We start from the raw sequence: 26,577 nt of genomic DNA on the forward strand, positions 1-26,577 counted from the left end.
GCGTCCCCTAGATCGGGGTCTACCGGTTGGTGGCGCGCCGGACGCAGCGTCGCGACCTCCACCTCGGGGATGGGGCACCCTAGATTGCCGCGGGGCCCGAGGCTGAGACGCCCCGCCTACCCGCTCGCAAGCAGCCGGGAGGCCCGATGTCGCTGTCCCGCGCCGCCGCCCCACGGTCGCTGCAGGTGCACGACCGCCTCTGGTACCCGCACGATACCCACGTGTCACACTCACCGGGTGGCTTTCCCGAATGCTCGACGGGGCCATCCTCACCGGAGCCTCCACGACGACGCTGCCCCGGGATGATGACGCGGGCGGGTCCCGCGCGCCTCCACACCTGCACACACAAACACACCCCCGGTTTCGCCCGGGGGAGTCATTAAAATTGTCATTAGCGACCGGGCTGGTTGCCCGGTCGGTCAACGAATAAAATCTATTTTGTATTAATAAATTATCTATATTGAGGCCCCCTTCCTCTTCCCTGGGGGGCCTCGGTGACCTTCGAGTGGAGGGACCGGTTCCCTCCACCCGCGGGGACGGCTGCCTTGGGGCCTCCTCATCCCCCGACGTGTCCGTAGTGGTTATTGTGCGGTCCACCCACCGCCTTCTCCTCGCCGCTCCTGGTGTCGTGCTCTGCCGTCCCCTCGCGGCGCTCGTATTGCTCCTGTTGTTGTTGTTGCTGCTACTGGAGCTGCTACTGCTACTGCTGCTGCTGCTGCCGCTGCTCCCCAAGCAGCGGCGCCTCCGCCTTGTCCGGGCCGGTCCCTCCTTGGGGACGGCCGCCGGCGCTCTCTCGTCATCCGACGATGACGACGAAGATTCCCGTATGGTGGGGAGGGGCCTGGGCGAAGGTAGGGACCTCCTCTTCTCGGTCCCCTCCCCACGCGCCTCCACCCGAAGGGACACCCCGGTGGTCTGGGTGTCCCCTCTGCCCCCCGGAGGGGACAGGCGTCCCCGGATAGGCCTCTTCGCAGACGACCCGGGCGGGAGGGACGTCGCCCGAGTCGTCCTAGCTGGCGGGGTGGAGGCGCGGCCCGTGGCTGGCGGCGTCCGCGCCGCGACGGTGACCGCCAAAGGTGACACGACGGCCACCGTCATTATCGGCGAGCCACGGACCGATGTCGTCATCGTCGTGGTAGTAAGCGTGGCCGGAGCGCTGCAGGGCGTAGGTGGAGGGCCCTGCAGTGGTGGTGTCGCTGGGGGGGCGCTGGAGGCGGTGGACGCGCCCCCCATCCTCTTCGCTGCCGCCCGCGTTATCCTGGGCAACGCGGGCGGGAGAGACGTCGCTCTTGTACTCCTTGACACCACCGCCGCTCCAGCCACGGCGGACGGGCTGCCCCGGGTGACCTCCGCGAAGGTGGTTGTGGGGGTCACCCTCCTTGCCGGTAGAATGCGTCGGGGCGGGTCGGGTTGGGGAGGCTCGGTCGACGCCCGCCTCTTCCTCCCAGCTGCTGCGGGCGCCGCCGGGCTCATCTTCCCCCTTGCGGGGGCAGGGGGCGTGGTGGTAGAGCCCCCTGAAATCCTCCCCTTGGGCCCCGACCCGCTGCTGGTCCTCGTGGTATTGGGGCTCGCCTCGTCCGCGGAGGAGCGCCGGCTTCGTTGTAAGAACGCCGCGAGGGTGACGGAGCTCCGTGTCGCGGCGCTGCTCCCCACCACCGTCGTTGTCGTGGTCGTTATTGCTGTGGTGGTGGAGCTCCTTGTAGTCCTTGTTTTTCCGGCGGTGGGTGGACGAGTTCCTCGCCGGGGTTGCGTGGTGGTAGTGCCTTTGGTTGACGATGTGGAGGAGGCCCCTCTCGTTGTCGTCTTGGCTGCAGTGGAAGCAGCCGTCCCCGATGCTCTACAAACATTTGTTCTATTAACTACCGTTGTTATTGGTGTTGTCGTTGTTGTTGTTGTTATTGTTTTTGTTGTGGTGGAGGCACACGTTGTAGTGCCCCCACAGGTCACCGGGGAAGCACCCAGGGGGGGAAAGGAGACCTCGTTCTCGGTGGAGAACGCCTCCACCGCGTCAACGGGTCGCGACTCGGCAACGCTGTCGCCGGGCGTTGCGCGGGCGGCACTCCCTGCAAGGGAGTTGTGTCTAACGGAGACACACGGACCCCCGGTGGACGGGTGTTTTGTTTGGTGGTGCGACTTCACACGCTTCAGTGCATACGCACTTTCGTCGGTGAAGCCGCACTCACCGCACACCCACCTTTTGATCGCACCGGGGTGATGGATCTTTAAGTGTTTAAATAAATCCGTGTGTCTCAGATAGACACACGCTCCCTTTTTGCACACGGTTCTGCCAAGGTAGCAGAACGGGCAAGGAAATTCTGCCGGGAACGGGTAATGCAGCAACACCACGCGCTCACTATTACTATTTGTACTATCGTTTTTGCTGCTATTACCCGCCATCGTGAAGATAGTGTCGCAACGCAACACACGGCTCGTCTCGATAAAATAAATAAGTTATGATATAAAACAATACGCTCACCGGAGCGAAACACAGACGGTAACGGTCGATACGAAACGTATACAGAAGACAAAGGACAAGGTTGAATAAATAAGACTATATACACTTATCACAACGGACAATCCCGAACGCGAACGCGAATAAATTAATATATTAATACGAAGTAACGACGGAGAATCTAATAAAATAAAATAAACTAAAATAAATTAATATAAAACAATTCCGCTGTGCCCGGTGGACACAGCCCCGCACGAACGAACCGTGCTTCGCGTACGTGACTAGCAACCGCGACGGTTTAACTTTTCACGACACTCCACACGGCCTGGAAAACTCCGGAAACGCGACGTATCGAGTTACACAGGGTGTAAAGGGCCTCCGTGTACCCCGATCACTTGATAAAACAAATAGACGGTGATTCTAATTAATCTAATTGCTGCTATTTCGCAGCGACGACCCGTAAAATCGAGCAAAAAATTCGATTTACGGGCGTACGTGCAAACAGTCTAACACCCAAAACACGGAGAGGTCGAATTCAAACCCAACGGCTATAAGTGTAAAGTTTACACTTATAACCGGGTATAAGGTCAGACAAACCGATTCTACTCGGATTCAAACTCCTCGGAGGTCGAAATGGTCGACCTAGGAGGAGGGACGTCACGTATGGACGTCTATCGTCTACCCGATGCGTTCAACACCACCGCATCGGGAGCACTTTAAACTAATCACGCGAAATGGGACCTCCACCGAAATTCCAAGTGTTAGACTTACCAAGTCCAGAGTCCACCAGCAAGCCGAACGCACTGAACACTGCACCAAACACGAGCACAGCACGCGCGACGCGGATGATAACGCGACACTCCGGTGAGCGAGTCGGAAGAACACAAATAAAATAAATACTTAAGCTACTGATGGATAAGTCAAAGTGTGTGGGTTTTGACTAGATAAAAACTGATCTTTGGAAAAGGCTTATTGAGCCGGTCCCAGAGGCACTGCAATACTGGGTCGACTCGCGGCGGAGGTGGAGCAAGCCCCAGCGGTCCGCCTTTTTCCAAAAATCAGGTTAATATTCTGACTCCTAATGAGGAGTGTATCAGATATTAAGCTGATAAGAACAGATTAAAAGCGTTTATTTATCAATTAATGTTCCCCTGGGGCCGAAGCCCCAGGGGTATACAGTAGATTTACAATATTTCCGTGTTTAGTCCGCACGAATTAACAAATATGTATAGTATTTTATTATAAGCTGTGCTGGGGACTAACCCCTGACGCATCATCTTATATAGAATTGCAACAATAATTTGGTGTACAAGGTACATAGCTCAACAATATTACAGTATATATAATCACATGACCGATCATTGATCATATGTAGGTCAAAACAGCATCAATAAACTTCAATGTAGTGTTGCACAATGCGCATAGGTATGTCGCGTAGCATGTACAGAGACTCCGAGCTTAGCACGTATCCAACTTTAGCTCATTAAATGTGATCGTCCTCGTTCGCGGATCATAGTGCGGATATACGCTTTTATCCGAGTCACGCATGTTGGGTCGGGAGAATACAGGCCGCCATACGGTGAGTGGAGAAGTTGTATATACGAATCTATTATTAGCTAGATTAAACAAGTACGAATAAATAAATAGGTAAGCAAGTAGATAAATAGATAAATACATAGATAAATAAATAAATGATAGTGTGATGGTATCTTAAGGTGCACAGGTCTGGTTAAAATAATAAAATAAGTAAAGTAACGTGGGTAAAACAAAACCGAGTCAGTAATTAAATAGAGTAGATAACGTAAAATAGATAAAATAAAATATATAAAATAAAATAAAATAACTAAGATAGGATAGAACACAGTAGATTGGAATAAAATAAAATGGATTAAAGTAAGATGGAATAAGACAGAATAAATAAATAGATACAATACAATAAGATACCATAGCTAGGATAAAATAAGTTAACGTAGAGTGGGAATAATACAATACGTTCAGTGGAGGCCATACAGAACTAACTCCTCTCCCGGCGGCTAGACTCCCCGATCCGCAGGTGTGGAGGCACTAAGGGCCCGCAGGCGACACCACCCCAGGGACGCGGGCGCCTCCACCGCTCCCGCTCAGCGCCGCCGATGTCGACCCCGCCTCGGACGTACCCCGTGGAGCCCGGTACTGACGCACCCCGGATACATGCTCCACGTAGATATCTCTGGACCAGGCTATTGTCTCAGATATCATGAGACGCCTCATCAGCGCTGCATAACGCTGAGAGACGCGCAGCAGGTCCAGGACAAACTCGTTCCCCGGGTCCCACGCGCCCAGGGCGCCGACGACGAACGCATCTACGTGGACTCGGTAGCCGCGCCTCCGCAATGATTCGGCGAGGGGTTGATACTTGCGTATCTTCCCCATCCTCGCCTCCTCAATTGCCTCGAGAGTGTTCTCGAAAGGCACGGCCACGTCGACCACGACGATGTTTTTCGACAGCCCGTGCTCCACGACGATGTCGGGACGCAGGGCTGCCAGCTCGCCGTCGACTCCCGGGACGCGCTTATTGACCCGGATCTCCCCTGGCAGACGGGCAGCCGCCACGAGCCTATGAACGAGGCCGTCATGCCGCAGCTGCCGGGCAGCGGAGTGAGGACCGCAGTGGGAGAGCACGTGGGGAAGGCCCTCGAACTCATGCCCGCAACGCCGGCAACGCTTGTCACCGGTCCCCCACCGACGTGCCCCATTTAGCGGCAACACGTCGAGGCGGGCCCGGTGAACGAAGCGCCAATCAGCGAAGCGGACAAACCCCCCGGTGCGCAGAAAGTGGTTACTGACCGCGCAACGGGAGGTCGCGTCGAAAACCTTCCCCTGGTCGGGCTTCCGAAGAAGCCTTTCCAGGTAGCACTCTCCCACTGCTGCCCTCAGCCTCCGCGTGACTTGGCCCTTGGCAGCAGGCGGCACAACAACGCTACGCCCATTCCGGGAGCGACACACAACCGAGAGCTCTTCACGGACCTCGTCCCATCTCCAACTAAATCCAAGCCGCGCACATGAACGAATTCCGACGTTCCTTACTCGCGACCAGAACGAAGCCCGGCCCGCCGATGGCCTCGCCATCTCGCCCGACAAAGAGCCGGAGAGATAGTCGGCAAGGCCCCTGCTCCCAAGGGTCCGACCGGCCTTCTCCCGCACGGCGTCACACAGCGCTGACCTGGCCAAGTCCGCAACGACCGGATCGCTCGCATTCAATAACCTGAACGCGTGCGACACGGTCGCCACGTCGGCCAGATCCACCAGCGGGAGAAGGCCGCACCCACCCCAAGCGGGGGGGATATAGACCAGCTCCGCACTGGCACGCTGCGGGAGGTGCAACCACCTCTTTACCGTGCGTTTGATGACCCTGTCGGCATCGGCTAAAGCGGTTCTTCGCACGTGGCCTCCCCTGAACGCGAAATCGAGGCGTGGCAACAGGAATGTCGCCACGGTCTCGATTTTTTGCCAGGGGGCGAGCAGGGAATCGTCGACCGCGCGAAGATCTACTAATAAGGCTTGGATCGTCGGATACGGGGTTTGGTCGATCCGAACCCCGGTCGGCACTCCCAGATGCTCGTAACTCTGCCCCTCCGACAGGGCAGGAACGAGTCCCCCGACTAGACGGAACTCGGTGCTAGAAACCCTCCCGTCCCCTCTGATGTGCAGGGTTGCACACTTCGAGGGGTTGAAGGAGAGCCCCAGCTGCCGAGCCGTCCCCTCTGCTGCTTGCAATAGCCTTCCCATTCCGTCGACGGATGACGCGACGAGTGCCACGTCGTCTGCGTACGCCAGGGCTGTCACCTTATGCCCTCTCACACTCAGACCCTCCACCGAGTCCACGGCCCCGCGAACCATGGCCTCAATGGAAAGGTCGAATAGGATCGGGCTAAGTGGGCAGCCCTGCCTCACCCCCGACTTCATGGGGATCCAGGGCGTGTACCCTTCAGCGGTACGGACCCGCGTCGCCACGCCGTCGTAAAGGCTGGCGACGATGTTGATGAGCGGCCGGGGAGCGCCGGCACCGGCCAGCGAATCGATGATGGTGGCGTGGGGAACCGATCCGAAAGCGTTGGCCAGATCCAACCACGCCACCACCACCTCCCTACGCTGCTTACGAGCGGCAGCCATGGCCTGCTGAAGCACAAAGTTGTGCTCCAGACAGCCTTCGAAGGGCAAGAAGCCCTTCTGTGCTTGGCTGAGCCGCTTGTTGACTACGGCCCAACGAGTGAGCCGATCGGCGACGACCGCCGCGAAGAGCTTGGGGGTGACATCACCCAGGGCGATAGGCCTCCAATTCGATAGGTCCTCGCGATCACCCTTCTTGAAAAGGAGGACGGTGTTGGACTGCTTCCAGCGCCCCGGAATCTTCTCCATGCGGCGGCAGGTGTTGAATACCGCCGTAAGGAGGACCGCTCCTGGGTCCCCCCTCCGTAGGTCACCATAGGTCAGACCGTCGGGTCTGGCGGAAGAAGCAAGCTTCATCCGCTTTAACCGACGGCTGACCTCGGCTTCCGTGAAGGGGGAAACCAGGGCATCGTTCGACTCAGTGGTCGGGTCCTCCCCATAGAGAGAGGGAAGGCTACCAGGGCGGGCTCGGAGCGAGTAAACGTTCGTAAAGTGCTCCTGGACCCGTTCCAGGGGCACACTGCAATGGGGAGATTCTCCAGCGAGAATCTCCCGCACCGCGCGCTTCCGATCCGCCCTGAAGAGACGTTGGATTCGGGTAGCCTCCCCTACGCGATCCGGGACGCTGGGAGGGCCATCGCTCACCATCGAATTGGCCACATCGCCCCGACGCCCCTCACTCTCCGCGACCGGCCGGCGCCGACCGGCCCCCCCGCTGGAGGCGGCACTCCGTGCGCCAGCCCCGGGTCCCGCGGCCCTCCGCCCCTGAAAGTACTCGTCCACCTTCGTGGCGAGCGCCTCCAGTTGCTCGGGCGTTCCCACCCCCTCCGCGAAGGCCACTAACCGCGCCCTTGCGGCAACGTCCACCTCCCGGCGTCCCCTAGATCGGGGTCTACCGGTTGGTGGCGCGCCGGACGCAGCGTCGCGACCTCCACCTCGGGGATGGGGCACCCTGGATTGCCGCGGGGCCCGAGGCTGAGACGCCCCGCCTACCCGCTCGCAAGCAGCCGGGAGGCCCGATGTCGCTGTCCCGCGCCGCCGCCCCACGGTCGCTGCAGGTGCACGACCGCCTCTGGTACCCGCACGATACCCACGTGTTGCACTCACCGGGTGGCTTTCCCGAATGCTCGACGGGGCCGTCCTCACCGGAGCCTCCACGACGACGCTGCCCCGGGATGATGACGCGGGCGGGTCCCGCGCGCCTCCACACCTGCACACACAAATACACCCCCGGTTACGCCCGGGGGAGTCAATAATATTGTCATTAATGACCGGACTAGATGCCCGGTCGGTCAGTGAATAAAATCTATTTTCTGATAATAAATTATCTAAGTTGAGGCCCCCTTCCTCTTCCCTGGGGAGCCTCGGTGACCTTCGGGTGGAGGTAACCGGAGCCTCCACCCGCGGGGACGGCTGCCTTGGGGCCTCCTCTTCCCCCGACGAATCCGTGGTGGTTATTGTGCGGTCCACCCACCGCCTTCTCGCCGCTCCTGGTGTTGGTCCAGTCCGTCCCCTCGCGGCGCTCGTGTGGCTATTCCTGCTGCTGCTGCTGCTGCTACTACTGCTGCTGCTGCCACTGCCGCTGCTGCCGATGCAGCGGCGCCTCCTTCTCGTCGTTGTCCTGGCCGGTCCCTCCTCAGACACGGCCGCCGGCGCTCTCTCATCGTCCGACGATGACGACGATGACTCATGAATGGTGGGGAGGGGCCTGGGCGAAGGTAGGGACCTCCTCTTCTCGGTCCCCTCCCCACGCGCCTCCACCCGAAGGGACACCCCGGTGGTCTGGGTGCCCCCTCTGACCCCCGGAGGGGACAGGCGTCCCCGAATCGGCCTCTTCACGGACGACCCGGGCGGGAGGGACGTCGCCCGAGTCGTCCTGGCTGGCGGGGTGGAGGCGCGGCCCGTGGCTGGCGGCGTCCGCGCCGCGACGGTGACCGCCGTAGGTGTTGAGACGGCCACCGTCATTATAGGCGAGCCACGGACCGATGTCGTCACCGTCGTGGTTGTTAGCGTGGCCGGAGCGCTGCAGGGCGTAGGTGGAGGGCCCTGCAGTGGTGGTGTCGCTGGGGGGGCGCTGGAGGTGGTGGACGCGCCCCCCATCCTCTTCGCTGCCGCCCGCGTTATCCTGGGCAACGCGGGCGGGAGAGACGTTGCTCTGGTGTTGCGTGACACCACCGCCGCTCCGGCCACGGCGGACGGGCTGCCCCTAGTGACCTCCGCGAATGTTGTGGAGGGGGTCACCCTCCTCGCCGGTAAGATGCGTCGGGGCGGGTCGGGTTGGGGTGGCTCGGTCGACGCCCGCCTCTTCCTCCCAGCTGCTGCGGGCGCCGCCGGACTCCTCTTCTTCCCCTTAGAGGGGGCAGGGGGCGTGGTGGAGGTGCCCCCTGAACTTCTCCCCTTGACCCCCGACCCGCTGCTGGTCCTCGTTGTGTTCGGGCTAGCCTCGTCCGCGGAGGAGCGCCGGCTTCGTTGTAAGAACGCCGCGAGGGTGACGGAGCTCCGTGTCGCGGCGCTGCTCCCCACCACCGTCGTTGTCGTGGTCGTTATTGCTGTGGTGGTGGAGCTCCTTGTAGTCCTTGTTTTTCCGGCGGTGGGTGGACGAGTTCCTCGCCGGGGTTGCGTGGTGGTAGTGCCTTTGGTTGACGATGTGGAGGAGGCCCCTCTCGTTGTCGTCTTGGCTGCAGTGGAAGCAGCCGTCCCCGATGCTCTACAAACATTTGTTCTATTAACTACCGTTGTTATTGGTGTTGTCGTTGTTGTTGTTGTTATTGTTTTTGTTGTGGTGGAGGCACACGTTGTAGTGCCCCCACAGGTCACCGGGGAAGCACCCAGGGGGGGAAAGGAGACCTCGTTCTCGGTGGAGAACGCCTCCACCGCGTCAACGGGTCGCGACTCGGCAACGCTGTCGCCGGGCGTTGCGCGGGCGGCACTCCCTGCAAGGGAGTTGTGTCTAACGGAGACACACGGACCCCCGGTGGACGGGTGTTTTGTTTGGTGGTGCGACTTCACACGCTTCAGTGCATACGCACTTTCGTCGGTGAAGCCGCACTCACCGCACACCCACCTTTTGATCGCACCGGGGTGATGGATCTTTAAGTGTTTAAATAAATCCGTGTGTCTCAGATAGACACACGCTCCCTTTTTGCACACGGTTCTGCCAAGGTAGCAGAACGGGCAAGGAAATTCTGCCGGGAACGGGTAATGCAGCAACACCACGCGCTCACTATTACTATTTGTACTATCGTTTTTGCTGCTATTACCCGCCATCGTGAAGATAGTGTCGCAACGCAACACACGGCTCGTCTCGATAAAATAAATAAGTTATGATATAAAACAATACGCTCACCGGAGCGAAACACAGACGGTAACGGTCGATACGAAACGTATACAGAAGACAAAGGACAAGGTTGAATAAATAAGACTATATACACTTATCACAACGGACAATCCCGAACGCGAACGCGAATAAATTAATATATTAATACGAAGTAACGACGGAGAATCTAATAAAATAAAATAAACTAAAATAAATTAATATAAAACAATTCCGCTGTGCCCGGTGGACACAGCCCCGCACGAACGAACCGTGCTTCGCGTACGTGACTAGCAACCGCGACGGTTTAACTTTTCACGACACTCCACACGGCCTGGAAAACTCCGGAAACGCGACGTATCGAGTTACACAGGGTGTAAAGGGCCTCCGTGTACCCCGATCACTTGATAAAACAAATAGACGGTGATTCTAATTAATCTAATTGCTGCTATTTCGCAGCGACGACCCGTAAAATCGAGCAAAAAATTCGATTTACGGGCGTACGTGCAAACAGTCTAACACCCAAAACACGGAGAGGTCGAATTCAAACCCAACGGCTATAAGTGTAAAGTTTACACTTATAACCGGGTATAAGGTCAGACAAACCGATTCTACTCGGATTCAAACTCCTCGGAGGTCGAAATGGTCGACCTAGGAGGAGGGACGTCACGTATGGACGTCTATCGTCTACCCGATGCGTTCAACACCACCGCATCGGGAGCACTTTAAACTAATCACGCGAAATGGGACCTCCACCGAAATTCCAAGTGTTAGACTTACCAAGTCCAGAGTCCACCAGCAAGCCGAACGCACTGAACACTGCACCAAACACGAGCACAGCACGCGCAACGCGGATGATAACGCGACACTCCGGTGAGCGAGTCGGAAGAACACAAATAAAATAAATACTTAAGCTACTGATGGATAAGTCAAAGTGTGTGGGTTTTGACTAGATAAAAACTGATCTTTGGAAAAGGCTTATTGAGCCGGTCCCAGAGGCACTGCAATACTGGGTCGACTCGCGGCGGAGGTGGAGCAAGCCCCAGCGGTCCGCCTTTTTCCAAAAATCAGGTTAATATTCTGACTCCTAATGAGGAGTGTATCAGATATTAAGCTGATAAGAACAGATAAACGCTTCTTTATTTTCAACTAATGTTCCCCTGAGACCGAAGCCCCAGGGGTATACAATTGTCTTACAATATAAATTTGTGTTTATACCGCACAAATTAAGTATATAATAAATATAATAATAACAATAACAGAGATGGGGAATAGCCCCACACAACGTCAGTTAAAGTCTATTATTCTCACTGTAGCGTGATCACATATTATAAAGGATTTTAAGTATTAGTTTAACAATGACTGGTGCTCACATATTGCACAAAATCTCACTCAGTCATCTTAGTAGATAAGAAAGTCGTGGGGTGATTTAATATATGTACACCGTATCTATATATATATATATATATATATATCATATGGTGATCGTTTAATAAAGTGACTTTGACGTGTGTATCACAGAACCTCAGCGTGCGGATTAGGCGCTTAACTGCAGTCACACGAGTCAGGGCCGGAGATACCAGACACCCCTAGGCCATCCAAAGCGGTATTAAGGTATTCACTAGCTGCCATATGGTCAAAACAGAGTAAAATAAATAAATTAATGTACATTAAGATAAGGTAAGTATACTATAGCAACTAAGATAAAATAAGTTAAGAATAAGTTAAGAATGGGTTAAAATAAGATAAGGTAAAATAGATAAAATATCACTTAAGTGGATAAGCAAAATAAGGTAAAATATATAGTAAAGTAAGATAAGTAAAATAGGATAAAATATAATAAAATATACTGAAATAAGGTAAAATTTTCTCTTATCATGTGGAGGCCCTCAATAACCGCTCCAGTCCCCCAGCAGCCGGCACGCCCGCCCCGCAGATGTGGAGGCCCTAAGGATCCGCAGGCGACACCACCCCAGGGACGCGGGCGCCTCCACTGCTCCCGCTCAGCGCCGCCGATGTCGACCCCGCCTCGGACGTACCCCGTGGAGCCCGGTACTGACGCACCCCGGATACATGCTCCACGTAGATATCTCTGGACCAGGCTATTGTCTCAGATATCATGAGACGCCTCATCAGCGCTGCATAACGCTGAGAGACGCGCAGCAGGTCCAGGACAAACTCGTTTCCCGGGTCCCACGCGCCCAGGGCGCCGACGACGAACGCATCTACGTGGACTCGGTAGCCGCGCCTCCGCAATGATTCGGCGAGGGGCTGATACTTACGTATCTTCGCCATCCTCGCCTCCTCAATTGCCTCGAGAGTGTTCTCGAAAGGCACGGCCACGTCGACCACGACGATGTTTTTCGACAGCCCGTGCTCCACGACGATGTCGGGACGCAGGGCTGCCAGCTCGCCGTCGACTCCCGGGACGCGCTTATTGACCCGGATCTCCCCTGGCAGACGGGCAGCCGCCACGAGCCTATGAACGAGGTTGTCATGCCGCAGCTGCCGGGCAGCGGAGTGAGGACCGCAGTGGGAGAGCACGTGGGGAAGGCCCTCGAACTCATGCCCGCAACGCCGGCAACGCTTGTCACCGGTCCCCCACCGACGTGCTCCATTTAGCGGCAACACGTCGAGGCGGGCCCGGTGAACGAAGCGCCAATCAGCGAAGCGGACAAACCCCCCGGTGCGCAGAAAGTGGTTACTGACCGCGCAACGGGAGGTCGCGTCGAAAACCTTCCCCTGGTCAGGCTTCCGAAGAAGCCTTTCCAGGTAGCACTCTCCCACTGCTGCCCTCAGCCTCCGCGTGACTTGGCCCTTGGCAGCAGGCGGCACAACAACGCTACGCCCATTCCGGGAGCGGCACACAACCGAGAGCTCTTCACGGACCTCGTCCCATCTCCAACTAAATCCAAGCCGCGCACATGAACGAATTCCGACGTTCCTTACTCGCGACCAGAACGAAGCTCGGCCCGCCGATGGCCTCGCCATCTCGCCCGACAAAGAGCCGGAGAGATAGTCGGCAAGGCCCCTGCTCCCAAGGGTCCGACCGGCCTTCTCCCGCACGGCGTCACACAGCGCTGACCTGGCCAAGTCCGCAACGACCGGATCGCTCGCATTCAATAACCTGAACGCGTGCGACACGGCCGCCACGTCGGCCAGATCCACCAGCGGGAGAAGGCCGCACCCACCCCAAGCGGGGGGGATATAGACCAGCTCCGCACTGGCACGCTGCGGGAGGTGCAACCACCTCTTTACCGTGCGTTTGATGACCCTGTCGGCATCGGCTAAAGCGGTTCTTCGCACGTGGCCTCCCCTGAACGCGAAATCGAGGCGTGGCAACAGGAATGTCGCCACGGTCTCGATTTTTTGCCAGGGGGCGAGCAGGGAATCGTCGACCGCGCGAAGATCTACTAATAAGGCTTGGATCGTCGGATACGGGGTTTGGTCGATCCGAACCCCGGTCGGCACTCCCAGATGCTCGTAACTCTGCCCCTCCGACAGGGCAGGAACGAGTCCCCCGACTAGACGGAACTCGGTGCTAGAAACCCTCCCGTCCCCTCTGATGTGCAGGGTTGCACACTTCGAGGGGTTGAAGGAGAGCCCCAGCTGCCGAGCCGTCCCCTCTGCTGCTTGCAATAGCCTTCCCATTCCGTCGACGGATGACGCGACGAGTGCCACGTCGTCTGCGTACGCCAGGGCTGTCACCTTATGCCCTCTCACACTCAGACCCTCCACCGAGTCCACGGCCCCGCGAACCATGGCCTCAATGGAAAGGTCGAATAGGATCGGGCTAAGTGGGCAGCCCTGCCTCACCCCCGACTTCATGGGGATCCAGGGCGTGTACCCTTCAGCGGTACGGACCCGCGTCGCCACGCCGTCGTAAAGGCTGGCGACGATGTTGATGAGCGGCCGGGGAGCGCCGGCACCGGCCAGCGAATCGATGATGGTGGCGTGGGGAACCGATCCGAAAGCGTTGGCCAGATCCAACCACGCCACCACCACCTCCCTACGCTGCTTACGAGCGGCAGCCATGGCCTGCTGAAGCACAAAGTTGTGCTCCAGACAGCCTTCGAAGGGCAAGAAGCCCTTCTGTGCTTGGCTGAGCCGCTTGTTGACTACGGCCCAACGAGTGAGCCGATCGGCGACGACCGCCGCGAAGAGCTTGGGGGTGACATCACCCAGGGCGATAGGCCTCCAATTCGATAGGTCCTCGCGATCACCCTTCTTGAAAAGGAGGACGGTGTTGGACTGCTTCCAGCGCCCCGGAATCTTCTCCATGCGGCGGCAGGTGTTGAATACCGCCGTAAGGAGGACCGCTCCTGGGTCCCCCCTCCGTAGGTCACCATAGGTCAGACCGTCGGGTCCGGCGGAAGAAGCAAGCTTCATCCGCTTTAGCCGACGGCTGACCTCGGCTTCCGTGAAGGGGGAAACCAGGGCATCGTTCGACTCAGTGGTCGGGTCCTCCCCATAGAGAGAGGGAAGGCTACCAGGGCGGGCTCGGAGCGAGTAAACGTTCGTAAAGTGCTCCTGGACCCGTTCCAGGGGCACACTGCAATGGGGAGATTCTCCGGCGAGAATCTCCCGCACCGCGCGCTTCCGATCCGCCCTGAAAAGACGTTGGATTCGGGTAGCCTCCCCTACGCGATCCGGGACGCTGGGAGGGCCATCGCTCACCATCGAATTGGCCACATCGCCCCGACGCCCCTCACTCCCCGCGACCGGCCGGCGCCGACCGGCCCCCCCGCTGGAGGCGGCACTCCGTGCGCCAGCCCCGGGTCCCGCGGCCCTCCGCCCCTGAAAGTACTCGTCCACCTTCGTGGCGAGCGCCTCCAGTTGCTCGGGTGATCCCACCCCCTCCGCGAAGGCCACTAGCCGCGCCCTTGCGGCAACGTCCACCTCCCGGCGTCCCCTAGATCGGGGTCTACCGGTTGGTGGCGCGCCGGACGCAGCGTCGCGACCTCCACTTCGGTGATGGGGCACCCTAGATTGCCGCGGGGCCCGAGGCTGAGACGCCCCGCCTACCCGCTCGCATGCAGCCGGGAGGCCCGATGTCGCTGTCCCGCGCCGCCGCCCCACGGTCGCTGCAGGTGCACGACCGCCTCTGGTACCCGCACGATACCCACGTGTTGCACTCACCGGGTGGCTTTCCCGAATGCTCGACGGGGCCGTCCTCACCGGAGCCTCCACGACGACGCTGCCCCGGGATGATGACGCGGGCGGGTCCCGCGCGCCTCCACACCTGCACACACAAATACACCCCCGATTTCGCCCGGGGGAGTCAATAAAATGTTCAGAATTGACCGGACTAGACGCCCGGTCGGTCAACAAATAAAAACTATTACTATGTAATAAATTATCTGAATTGAGGCCCCCCTCCTCCTCCCTGGGGAGCCTCGGTGACCTTCGGGTGGAGGTAACCGGAGCCTCCACCCGCGGGGACGGCTGCCTTGGGGCCTCCTCTTCCCCCGACGAATCCGTGGTGGTTATGGTACGGTCCACCCACCGCCTTCTCCTCGCCGCTCCTGGTGTCGTGGATGTCCGTCCCCTCGCGGCGCTCGTATGGCTGTTCCTGCTGTTGTTGCTGCTGCTGCTACTGCTGCTGCTGCTGCCGCTGCTCCTGATGCAGCGGCGCCTCCTCGTTGTCCTGGCCGGTCCCTCCTCAGGAACGGCCGCCGGCGCTCTCTCATCGTCCGACGATGACGACGATGACTCATGGATGGTGGGGAGGGGCCTGGGCGAAGGTAGGGACCTCCTCTTCTCGGTCCCCTCCCCACGCGCCTCCACCCGAAGGGACACCCCGGTGGTCTGGGTGGCCCCTCTGCCCCCCGGAGGGGACAGGCGTCCCCTGATAGGCCTCTTCGCGGACGACCCGGGCGGGAGGGACGTCGCCCGAGTCGTCCTGGCTGGCGGGGTGGAGGCGCGGCCCGTGGCTGGCGGCGTCCGCGCCGCGACGGTGACCGCGGTAGGTGTAATGACGGCCACCGTCATAATTGGAGAGCCACGGACCGATGTCGTCACCGTCGTGGTGGTAAGTGTGGCCGGAGCGCTGCAGGGCGTGGGTGGTGGGCCCTGCAGTGGTGGTGTCGCTGGGGGGGCGCTGGAGGTGGTGGACGCGCCCCCCATCCTCTTGGCTGCCGCCCGCGTGATCCTTGGTAATGCGGGCGGGAGAGACGTCGCTCTTGTATTCCTAGACACCACCGCCGCTCCAGCCACGGCGGACGGGCTGCCCCGGGTGACCTCCGCGAAGGTTGTGGAGGGGGTCACCCTCCTCGATGGGAGGATGCGTCGGGGCGGGTCGGGTTGGGGAGGCTCGGTCGACGCCCGCCTCTTCCTCCCAGCTGCTGCGGGCGCCGCCGGGCTCTTCTTCCCCCTTGCGGGGGCAGGGGGCGTGGTGGAAGTGCCCCCTGAAATCCTCCCCTTGGGCCCCGACCCGCTGCTGGTCCTGGTGGAGTTGGGGCTCGCCTCGTCCGCGGAGGAGCGCCGGCTTCGCTGGAATAGCGCCGCGAGGGTGACGGAGCTTCTCGTCGCGGCGCTGGATCCCACCGTGGTAGTAGTAGTAGTGGTAGTGGTGGTGGATCTCACTGTCCTTGTCGTTTTTCCGGCGGTGGGTGGACGAGTTCCTCGCCGGGGTTGCGTGGTGGTGTTAGCGATTGTCCTCTTTGACGTACTCGAGGAGGCCCCCTTCGACGCTGTAGATGTTGTTGTTGTTGTTGTTGTTGTCGTCGTCGTTGTTGATGTTATGGCTGCGGTGGAGGCAGCCGTCCCCGTTGCTCTGAAAACGTTTAAGCGAGCAGTAGTTGTTCGTGGTCTGGTGGAGGCGCACGTCGTTGCGCCCCCACAGGTCACCGGGGAAACACCCAAGGGGGGGAAAGAGACCTCGCTCTCGACGGATAACTCCGTCGCGTCAAGAGGTCGCGACTCGGCAACGCTGTCGCCGGGCGTTGCGCGGGCGGCACTCCCTGCAAGGGAGTTGTGTCTAACGGAGACACACGGACCCCCGGTGGACGGGTGTTTTGTTTGGTGGTGCGACTTCACACGCTTCAGTGCATACGCACTTTCGTCGGTGAAGCCGCACTCACCGCACACCCACCTTTTGATCGCACCGGGGTGATGGATCTTTAAGTGTTTAAATAAATCCGTGTGTCTCAGATAGACACACGCTCCCTTTTTGCACACGGTTCTGCCAAGGTAGCAGAACGGGCAAGGAAATTCTGCCGGGAACGGGTAATGCAGCAACACCACGCGCTCACTATTACTATTTGTACTATCGTTTTTGCTGCTATTACCCGCCATCGTGAAGATAGTGTCGCAACGCAACACACGGCTCGTCTCGATAAAATAAATAAGTTATGATATAAAACAATACGCTCACCGGAGCGAAACACAGACGGTAACGGTCGATACGAAACGTATACAGAAGACAAAGGACAAGGTTGAATAAATAAGACTATATACACTTATCACAACGGACAATCCCGAACGCGAACGCGAATAAATTAATATATTAATACGAAGTAACGACGGAGAATCTAATAAAATAAAATAAACTAAAATAAATTAATATAAAACAATTCCGCTGTGCCCGGTGGACACAGCCCCGCACGAACGAACCGTGCTTCGCGTACGTGACTAGCAACCGCGACGGTTTAACTTTTCACGACACTCCACACGGCCTGGAAAACTCCGGAAACGCGACGTATCGAGTTACACAGGGTGTAAAGGGCCTCCGTGTACCCCGATCACTTGATAAAACAAATAGACGGTGATTCTAATTAATCTAATTGCTGCTATTTCGCAGCGACGACCCGTAAAATCGAGCAAAAAATTCGATTTACGGGCGTACGTGCAAACAGTCTAACACCCAAAACACGGAGAGGTCGAATTCAAACCCAACGGCTATAAGTGTAAAGTTTACACTTATAACCGGGTATAAGGTCAGACAAACCGATTCTACTCGGATTCAAACTCCTCGGAGGTCGAAATGGTCGACCTAGGAGGAGGGACGTCACGTATGGACGTCTATCGTCTACCCGATGCGTTCAACACCACCGCATCGGGAGCACTTTAAACTAATCACGCGAAATGGGACCTCCACCGAAATTCCAAGTGTTAGACTTACCAAGTCCAGAGTCCACCAGCAAGCCGAACGCACTGAACACTGCACCAAACACGAGCACAGCACGCGCGACGCGGATGATAACGCGACACTCCGGTGAGCGAGTCGGAAGAACACAAATAAAATAAATACTTAAGCTACTGATGGATAAGTCAAAGTGTGTGGGTTTTGACTAGATAAAAACTGATCTTTGGAAAAGGCTTATTGAGCCGGTCCCAGAGGCACTGCAATACTGGGTCGACTCGCGGCGGAGGTGGAGCAAGCCCCAGCGGTCCGCCTTTTTCCAAAAATCAGGTTAATATTCTGACTCCTAATGAGGAGTGTATCAGATATTAAGCTGATAAGAACAGATAAACGCTTCTTTATTTTCAACTAATGTTCCCCTGAGGCCGAAGCCCCAGGGGTATACATGAATTATACAATCTAATTTCGTGGGTGTTCCGCACGATATGGTAACTTATATAATTTTTATAACACTATGTAAGGGGAGTATCCCCGTAACAACGTCTTATGTGTCGTAGTATTCTTAACAATGGTATACATAGTATGTGTAGAGTATATAAAATCTTTGATAAATTATATATAATATAACAAAGAAAAAGGCGTATAGAGCCAAGAAGAACAAAAACATGATAATAATAACGATAATAATAATAGTAATGAAAAATAGTGAAGAAGTCTTCTAGGCACCAAAGTGCGGAATAGCGCTTTACTGTAGTCCATCAGTCATGGTCGGGGGCGCGTGCTTTCCCATAAGGACGGCTATTGTGTTCATGTCTCCATATTCAGTAGGTTACTCAATTTGAAGCTGGATCGCTACTAAATATACGTAGATGCATATTAATAGTTTAGTTTAATTTAGTTTTTGTTTTAATTTTAATTTTAATTTAGTACTAACGAGGTAAATATATGCATACAAGTAAATGAACAACTAAGCAGATAAATAAATGAATAAATAAATAAATAAATAAGTAGGTAAGTACCAATCAAATAAATAAGTAAATAAATAACTAGAAAAGATTTATCTGGATAGTCGTGGAGGCTGTAGCGATCCTTCTCGTCCATAGTCAATGCCGGCACCCCTCAACCGCAGGTGTGGAGGCTTCAGGGATCCGCCGGCGACACCACCCCAGGGACGCGGGCGCCTCCACTGCTCCCGCTCAGCGCCGCCGATGTCGACCCCGCCTCGGACGTACCCCGTGGAGCCCGGTACTGACGCACCCCGGATACGTGCTCCACGTAAATATCCCTGGACCAAGCTATTGTCTCGGATATCATGAGACGCCTCATCAGCGCTGCATAACGCTGAGAGACGCGCAGCAGGTCCAGGACAAACTCGTTCCCCGGGTCCCACGCGCCCAGGGCGCCGACGACGAACGCATCTACGTGGACTCGGTAGCCGCGCCTCCGCAATGATTCGGCGAGGGGTTGATACTTGCGTATCTTCCCCATCCTCGCCTCCTCAATTGCCTCGAGAGTGTTCTCGAAAGGCACGGCCACGTCGACCACGACGATGTTTTTCGACAGCCCGTGCTCCACGACGATGTCGGGACGCAGGGCTGCCAGCTCGCCGTCGACCCCCGGGACGCGCTTGTTGACCCGGAGCTCACCTGGCAGACGGACAGCCGTCACGAGCCTATGAACGAGGTTGTCATGCCGCAGCTGCCGGGCAGCGGAGTGAGGACCGCAGTGGGAGAGTACATGGGGAAGACCCTCGAACTCATGCCCGCAACGCCGGCAACGCTTGTCACCGGTCCCCCACCGACGTGCCCCATTTAGCGGCAACACGTCGAGGCGGGCCCGGTGAACAAAGCGCCAATCAGCGAAGCGGACATACCCCCCGGTGCGCAGAAAGTGGTTACTAACCGCGCAGCGGGAGGTCGCGTCGAAAACCTTCCCCTGGTCGGGCTTCCGAAGAAGCCTTTCCAAGTAGCACTCCCCCACTGCTGCCCTCAGCCTCCGCGTGACTTGGCCCTTGGCAGCAGGCGGCACAACAACGCTACGCCCATTCCGGGAGCGACACACAACCGAGAGCTCTTCACGGACCTCGTCCCATCTCCAACTAAATCCCAGCCGCGCACATGAACGAATCCCGACGTTCCTTACCCGCGACCAGAACGAAGCCCGGCCCGCCGATGGCCTCGCCATCTCGCCCGACAAAGAGCCGGAGAGATAGTCGGCAAGGCCCCTGCTCCCAAGGGTCCGACCGGCCTTCTCCCGCACGGCGTCACACAGCGCTGACCTGGCCAAGTCCGCGACGACCGGATCGCTCGCATTCAGTAACCTGAACGCGTGCGACACGGCCGCCACGTCGGCCAGATCCACCAGCGGGAGGAGGCCGCACCCACCCCAAGCGGGGGGGATATAGACCAGCTCCGCACTGGCACGCTGCGGGAGGTGCAACCACCTCTTTACCGTGCGTTTGATGACCCTGTCGGCATCGGCTAAAGCGGTTCTTCGCACGTGGCCTCCCCTGAACGCGAAATCGAGGCGTGGCAACAAGAATGTCGCCACGGTCTCGATTTTTTGCCAGGGGGCGAGCAGGGAATCGTCGACCGCGCGAAGATCTACTAACAAGGCTTGGATCGTCGGATACGGGGTTTGGTCGATCCGAACCCCGGTCGGCACTCCCAGATGCTCGTAACTCTGCCCCTCCGACAGGGCAGGAACGAGTCCCCCGACTAGACGGAACTCGGTGCCGGAAACCCTCCCGTCCCCTCTGATGTGCAGGGTTGCACACTTCGAGGGGTTGAAGGAGAGCCCCAGCTGCCGAGCCGTCCCCTCTGCTGCTTGCAATAGCCTCCCCATGCCGCCAACGGATGACGCGACGAGTGCCACATCGTCCGCGTACGCCAGGGCTGTCACCTTATGCCCTCTCACACTCAGACCCTCCACCGAGTCCACGGCCCCGCGAACCATGGCCTCAATGGAAAGGTCGAATAGGATCGGGCTAAGTGGGCAGCCCTGCCTCACCCCCGACTTCATGGGGATCCAGGGCGTGTACCCTTCAGCGGTACGGACCCGCGTCGCCACGCCGTCGTAAAGGCTGGCGACGATGTTGATAAGCGGCCGGGGAGCGCCGGCGCCGGCCAGCGAATCGATGATGGTGGCGTGGGGAACCGAACCGAAAGCGTTGGCCAGATCCAACCACGCCACCACCACCTCCCTACGCTGCTTACGAGCGGCAGCCATGGCCTGCTGAAGCACAAAGTTGTGCTCCAGACAGCCTTCGAAGGGCAAGAAGCCCTTCTGTGCTTGGCTGAGCCGCTTGTTGACTACGGCCCAACGAGTGAGCCGATCGGCGACGACCGCCGCGAAGAGCTTGGGGGTGACATCACCCAGGGCGATAGGCCTCCAATTCGATAGGTCCTCGCGATCACCCTTCTTGAAAAGGAGGACGGTGTTGGACTGCTTCCAGCGCCCCGGAATCTTCTCCATGCGGCGGCAGGTGTTGAATACCGCCGTAAGGAGGACCGCTCCTGGGTCCCCCCTCCGTAGGTCACCATAGGTCAGACCGTCGGGTCCGGCGGAAGAAGCAAGCTTCATCCGCTTTAGCCGACGGCTGACCTCGGCTTCCGTGAAGGGGGAAACCAGGGCATCGTTCGACTCAGTGGTCGGGTCCTCCCCATAGAGAGAGGGAAGGCTACCAGGGCGGGCTCGGAGCGAGTAAACGTTCGTAAAGTGCTCCTGGACCCGTTCCAGGGGCACACTGCAATGGGGAGATTCTCCGGCGAGAATCTCCCGCACCGCGCGCTTCCGATCCGCCCTGAAAAGACGTTGGATTCGGGTAGCCTCCCCTACGCGATCCGGGACGCTGGGAGGGCCATCGCTCACCATCGAATTGGCCACATCGCCCCGACGCCCCTCACTCCCCGCGACCGGCCGGCGCCGACCGGCCCCCCCGCTGGAGGCGGCACTCCGTGCGCCAGCCCCGGGTCCCGCGGCCCTCCGCCCCTGAAAGTACTCGTCCACCTTCGTGGTGAGCGCCTCCAGTTGCTCGGGTGATCCCACCCCCTCCGCGAAGGCCACTAACCGCGCCCTTGCGGCAACGTCCACCTCCCGGCGTCCCCTAGATCGGGGTCTACCGGTTGGTGGCGCGCCGGACGCAGCGTCGCGACCTCCACTTCGGTGATGGGGCACCCTAGATTGCCGCGGGGCCCGAGGCTGAGACGCCCCGCCTACCCGCTCGCAAGCAGCCGGGAGGCCCGATGTCGCTGTCCCGCGCCGCCGCCCCACGGTCGCTGCAGGTGCACGACCGCCTCTGGTACCCGCACGATACCCACGTGTTGCACTCACCGGGTGGCTTTCCCGAATGCTCGACGGGGCCGTCCTCACCGGAGCCTCCACGACGACGCTGCCCCGGGATGATGACGCGGGCGGGTCCCGCGCGCCTCCACACCTGCACACACAAACACACCCCCGGTTTCGCCCGGGGGAGTCAATAATATTGTCATTAATGACCGGACTAGATGCCCGGTCGGTCAGTGAATAAAATCTATTTTCTGATAATAAATTATCTAAGTTGAGGCCCCCTTCCTCTTCCCTGGGGAGCCTCGGTGACCTTCGGGTGGAGGTAACCGGAGCCTCCACCCGCGGGGACGGCTGCCTTGGGGCCTCCTCTTCCCCCGACGAATCCGTGGTGGTTATTGTGCGGTCCACCCACCGCCTTCTCGCCGCTCCTGGTGTTGGTCCAGTCCGTCCCCTCGCGGCGCTCGTGTGGCTATTCCTGCTGCTGCTGCTGCTGCTACTACTGCTGCTGCTGCCACTGCCGCTGCTGCCGATGCAGCGGCGCCTCCTTCTCGTCGTTGTCCTGGCCGGTCCCTCCTCAGACACGGCCGCCGGCGCTCTCTCATCGTCCGACGATGACGACGATGACTCATGAATGGTGGGGAGGGGCCTGGGCGAAGGTAGGGACCTCCTCTTCTCGGTCCCCTCCCCACGCGCCTCCACCCGAAGGGACACCCCGGTGGTCTGGGTGCCCCCTCTGACCCCCGGAGGGGACAGGCGTCCCCGAATCGGCCTCTTCACGGACGACCCGGGCGGGAGGGACGTCGCCCGAGTCGTCCTGGCTGGCGGGGTGGAGGCGCGGCCCGTGGCTGGCGGCGTCCGCGCCGCGACGGTGACCGCCGTAGGTGTTGAGACGGCCACCGTCATTATAGGCGAGCCACGGACCGATGTCGTCACCGTCGTGGTTGTTAGCGTGGCCGGAGCGCTGCAGGGCGTAGGTGGAGGGCCCTGCAGTGGTGGTGTCGCTGGGGGGGCGCTGGAGGTGGTGGACGCGCCCCCCATCCTCTTCGCTGCCGCCCGCGTTATCCTGGGCAACGCGGGCGGGAGAGACGTTGCTCTGGTGTTGCGTGACACCACCGCCGCTCCGGCCACGGCGGACGGGCTGCCCCTAGTGACCTCCGCGAATGTTGTGGAGGGGGTCACCCTCCTCGCCGGTAAGATGCGTCGGGGCGGGTCGGGTTGGGGTGGCTCGGTCGACGCCCGCCTCTTCCTCCCAGCTGCTGCGGGCGCCGCCGGACTCCTCTTCTTCCCCTTAGAGGGGGCAGGGGGCATGGTGGAGGTGCCCCCTGAACTTCTCCCCTTGACCCCCGACCCGCTGCTGGTCCTCGTTGTGTTCGGGCTAGCCTCGTCCGCGGAGGAGCGCCGGCTTCGTTGTAAGAACGCCGCGAGGGTGACGGAGCTCCGTGTCGCGGCGCTGCTCCCCACCACCGTCGTTGTCGTGGTCGTTATTGCTGTGGTGGTGGAGCTCCTTGTAGTCCTTGTTTTTCCGGCGGTGGGTGGACGAGTTCCTCGCCGGGGTTGCGTGGTGGTAGTGCCTTTGGTTGACGATGTGGAGGAGGCCCCTCTCGTTGTCGTCTTGGCTGCAGTGGAAGCAGCCGTCCCCGATGCTCTACAAACATTTGTTCTATTAACTACCGTTGTTATTGGTGTTGTCGTTGTTGTTGTTGTTATTGTTTTTGTTGTGGTGGAGGCACACGTTGTAGTGCCCCCACAGGTCACCGGGGAAGCACCCAGGGGGGGAAAGGAGACCTCGTTCTCGGTGGAGAACGCCTCCACCGCGTCAACGGGTCGCGACTCGGCAACGCTGTCGCCGGGCGTTGCGCGGGCGGCACTCCCTGCAAGGGAGTTGTGTCTAACGGAGACACACGGACCCCCGGTGGACGGGTGTTTTGTTTGGTGGTGCGACTTCACACGCTTCAGTGCATACGCACTTTCGTCGGTGAAGCCGCACTCACCGCACACCCACCTTTTGATCGCACCGGGGTGATGGATCTTTAAGTGTTTAAATAAATCCGTGTGTCTCAGATAGACACACGCTCCCTTTTTGCACACGGTTCTGCCAAGGTAGCAGAACGGGCAAGGAAATTCTGCCGGGAACGGGTAATGCAGCAACACCACGCGCTCACTATTACTATTTGTACTATCGTTTTTGCTGCTATTACCCGCCATCGTGAAGATAGTGTCGCAACGCAACACACGGCTCGTCTCGATAAAATAAATAAGTTATGATATAAAACAATACGCTCACCGGAGCGAAACACAGACGGTAACGGTCGATACGAAACGTATACAGAAGACAAAGGACAAGGTTGAATAAATAAGACTATATACACTTATCACAACGGACAATCCCGAACGCGAACGCGAATAAATTAATATATTAATACGAAGTAACGACGGAGAATCTAATAAAATAAAATAAACTAAAATAAATTAATATAAAACAATTCCGCTGTGCCCGGTGGACACAGCCCCGCACGAACGAACCGTGCTTCGCGTACGTGACTAGCAACCGCGACGGTTTAACTTTTCACGACACTCCACACGGCCTGGAAAACTCCGGAAACGCGACGTATCGAGTTACACAGGGTGTAAAGGGCCTCCGTGTACCCCGATCACTTGATAAAACAAATAGACGGTGATTCTAATTAATCTAATTGCTGCTATTTCGCAGCGACGACCCGTAAAATCGAGCAAAAAATTCGATTTACGGGCGTACGTGCAAACAGTCTAACACCCAAAACACGGAGAGGTCGAATTCAAACCCAACGGCTATAAGTGTAAAGTTTACACTTATAACCGGGTATAAGGTCAGACAAACCGATTCTACTCGGATTCAAACTCCTCGGAGGTCGAAATGGTCGACCTAGGAGGAGGGACGTCACGTATGGACGTCTATCGTCTACCCGATGCGTTCAACACCACCGCATCGGGAGCACTTTAAACTAATCACGCGAAATGGGACCTCCACCGAAATTCCAAGTGTTAGACTTACCAAGTCCAGAGTCCACCAGCAAGCCGAACGCACTGAACACTGCACCAAACACGAGCACAGCACGCGCGACGCGGATGATAACGCGACACTCCGGTGAGCGAGTCGGAAGAACACAAATAAAATAAATACTTAAGCTACTGATGGATAAGTCAAAGTGTGTGGGTTTTGACTAGATAAAAACTGATCTTTGGAAAAGGCTTATTGAGCCGGTCCCAGAGGCACTGCAATACTGGGTCGACTCGCGGCGGAGGTGGAGCAAGCCCCAGCGGTCCGCCTTTTTCCAAAAATCAGGTTAATATTCTGACTCCTAATGAGGAGTGTATCAGATATTAAGCTGATAAGAACAGATAAACGCTTCTTTATTTTCAACTAATGTTCCCCTGAGGCCGAAGCCCCAGGGGTATACATGAATTATACAATCTAATTTCGTGGGTGTTCCGCACGATATGGTAACTTATATAATTTTTATAACACTATGTAAGGGGAGTATCCCCGTAACAACGTCTTATGTGTCGTAGTATTCTTAACAATGGTATACATAGTATGTGTAGAGTATATAAAATCTTTGATAAATTATATATAATATAACAAAGAAAAAGGCGTATAGAGCCAAGAAGAACAAAAACATGATAATAATAACGATAATAATAATAGTAATGAAAAATAGTGAAGAAGTCTTCTAGGCACCAAAGTGCGGAATAGCGCTTTACTGTAGTCCATCAGTCATGGTCGGGGGCGCGTGCTTTCCCATAAGGACGGCTATTGTGTTCATGTCTCCATATTCAGTAGGTTACTCAATTTGAAGCTGGATCGCTACTAAATATACGTAGATGCATATTAATAGTTTAGTTTAATTTAGTTTTTGTTTTAATTTTAATTTTAATTTAGTACTAACGAGGTAAATATATGCATACAAGTAAATGAACAACTAAGCAGATAAATAAATGAATAAATAAATAAATAAATAAGTAGGTAAGTACCAATCAAATAAATAAGTAAATAAATAACTAGAAAAGATTTATCTGGATAGTCGTGGAGGCTGTAGCGATCCTTCTCGTCCATAGTCAATGCCGGCACCCCTCAACCGCAGGTGTGGAGGCTTCAGGGATCCGCCGGCGACACCACCCCAGGGACGCGGGCGCCTCCACTGCTCCCGCTCAGCGCCGCCGATGTCGACCCCGCCTCGGACGTACCCCGTGGAGCCCGGTACTGACGCACCCCGGATACGTGCTCCACGTAAATATCCCTGGACCAAGCTATTG

At 57.5% G+C, this 26,577-nt stretch overlaps 4 pseudogenes; all 4 read right to left on the reverse strand.

Moving 5' to 3' along the window:
• Nucleotides 1–3,419: 3,419 nt before the first annotated feature.
• Nucleotides 3,420–3,597, reverse strand: LOC143429530 (U2 spliceosomal RNA; annotated as a pseudogene).
• A 7,293-nt stretch (nucleotides 3,598–10,890) lies between these two features.
• LOC143429519 (U2 spliceosomal RNA) lies at nucleotides 10,891–11,070 on the reverse strand (annotated as a pseudogene).
• A 7,162-nt stretch (nucleotides 11,071–18,232) lies between these two features.
• On the reverse strand, nucleotides 18,233–18,412 carry LOC143429516 (U2 spliceosomal RNA; annotated as a pseudogene).
• Nucleotides 18,413–25,511: 7,099 nt separating this feature from the next.
• LOC143429517 (U2 spliceosomal RNA) lies at nucleotides 25,512–25,691 on the reverse strand (annotated as a pseudogene).
• Between the last annotated feature and the right edge of the window lie 886 nt (nucleotides 25,692–26,577).

Source organism: Xylocopa sonorina, chromosome 11 (assembly GCF_050948175.1).
Source record: "Xylocopa sonorina isolate GNS202 chromosome 11, iyXylSono1_principal, whole genome shotgun sequence".
Classification (NCBI taxonomy): domain Eukaryota; kingdom Metazoa; phylum Arthropoda; class Insecta; order Hymenoptera; family Apidae; genus Xylocopa; species Xylocopa sonorina.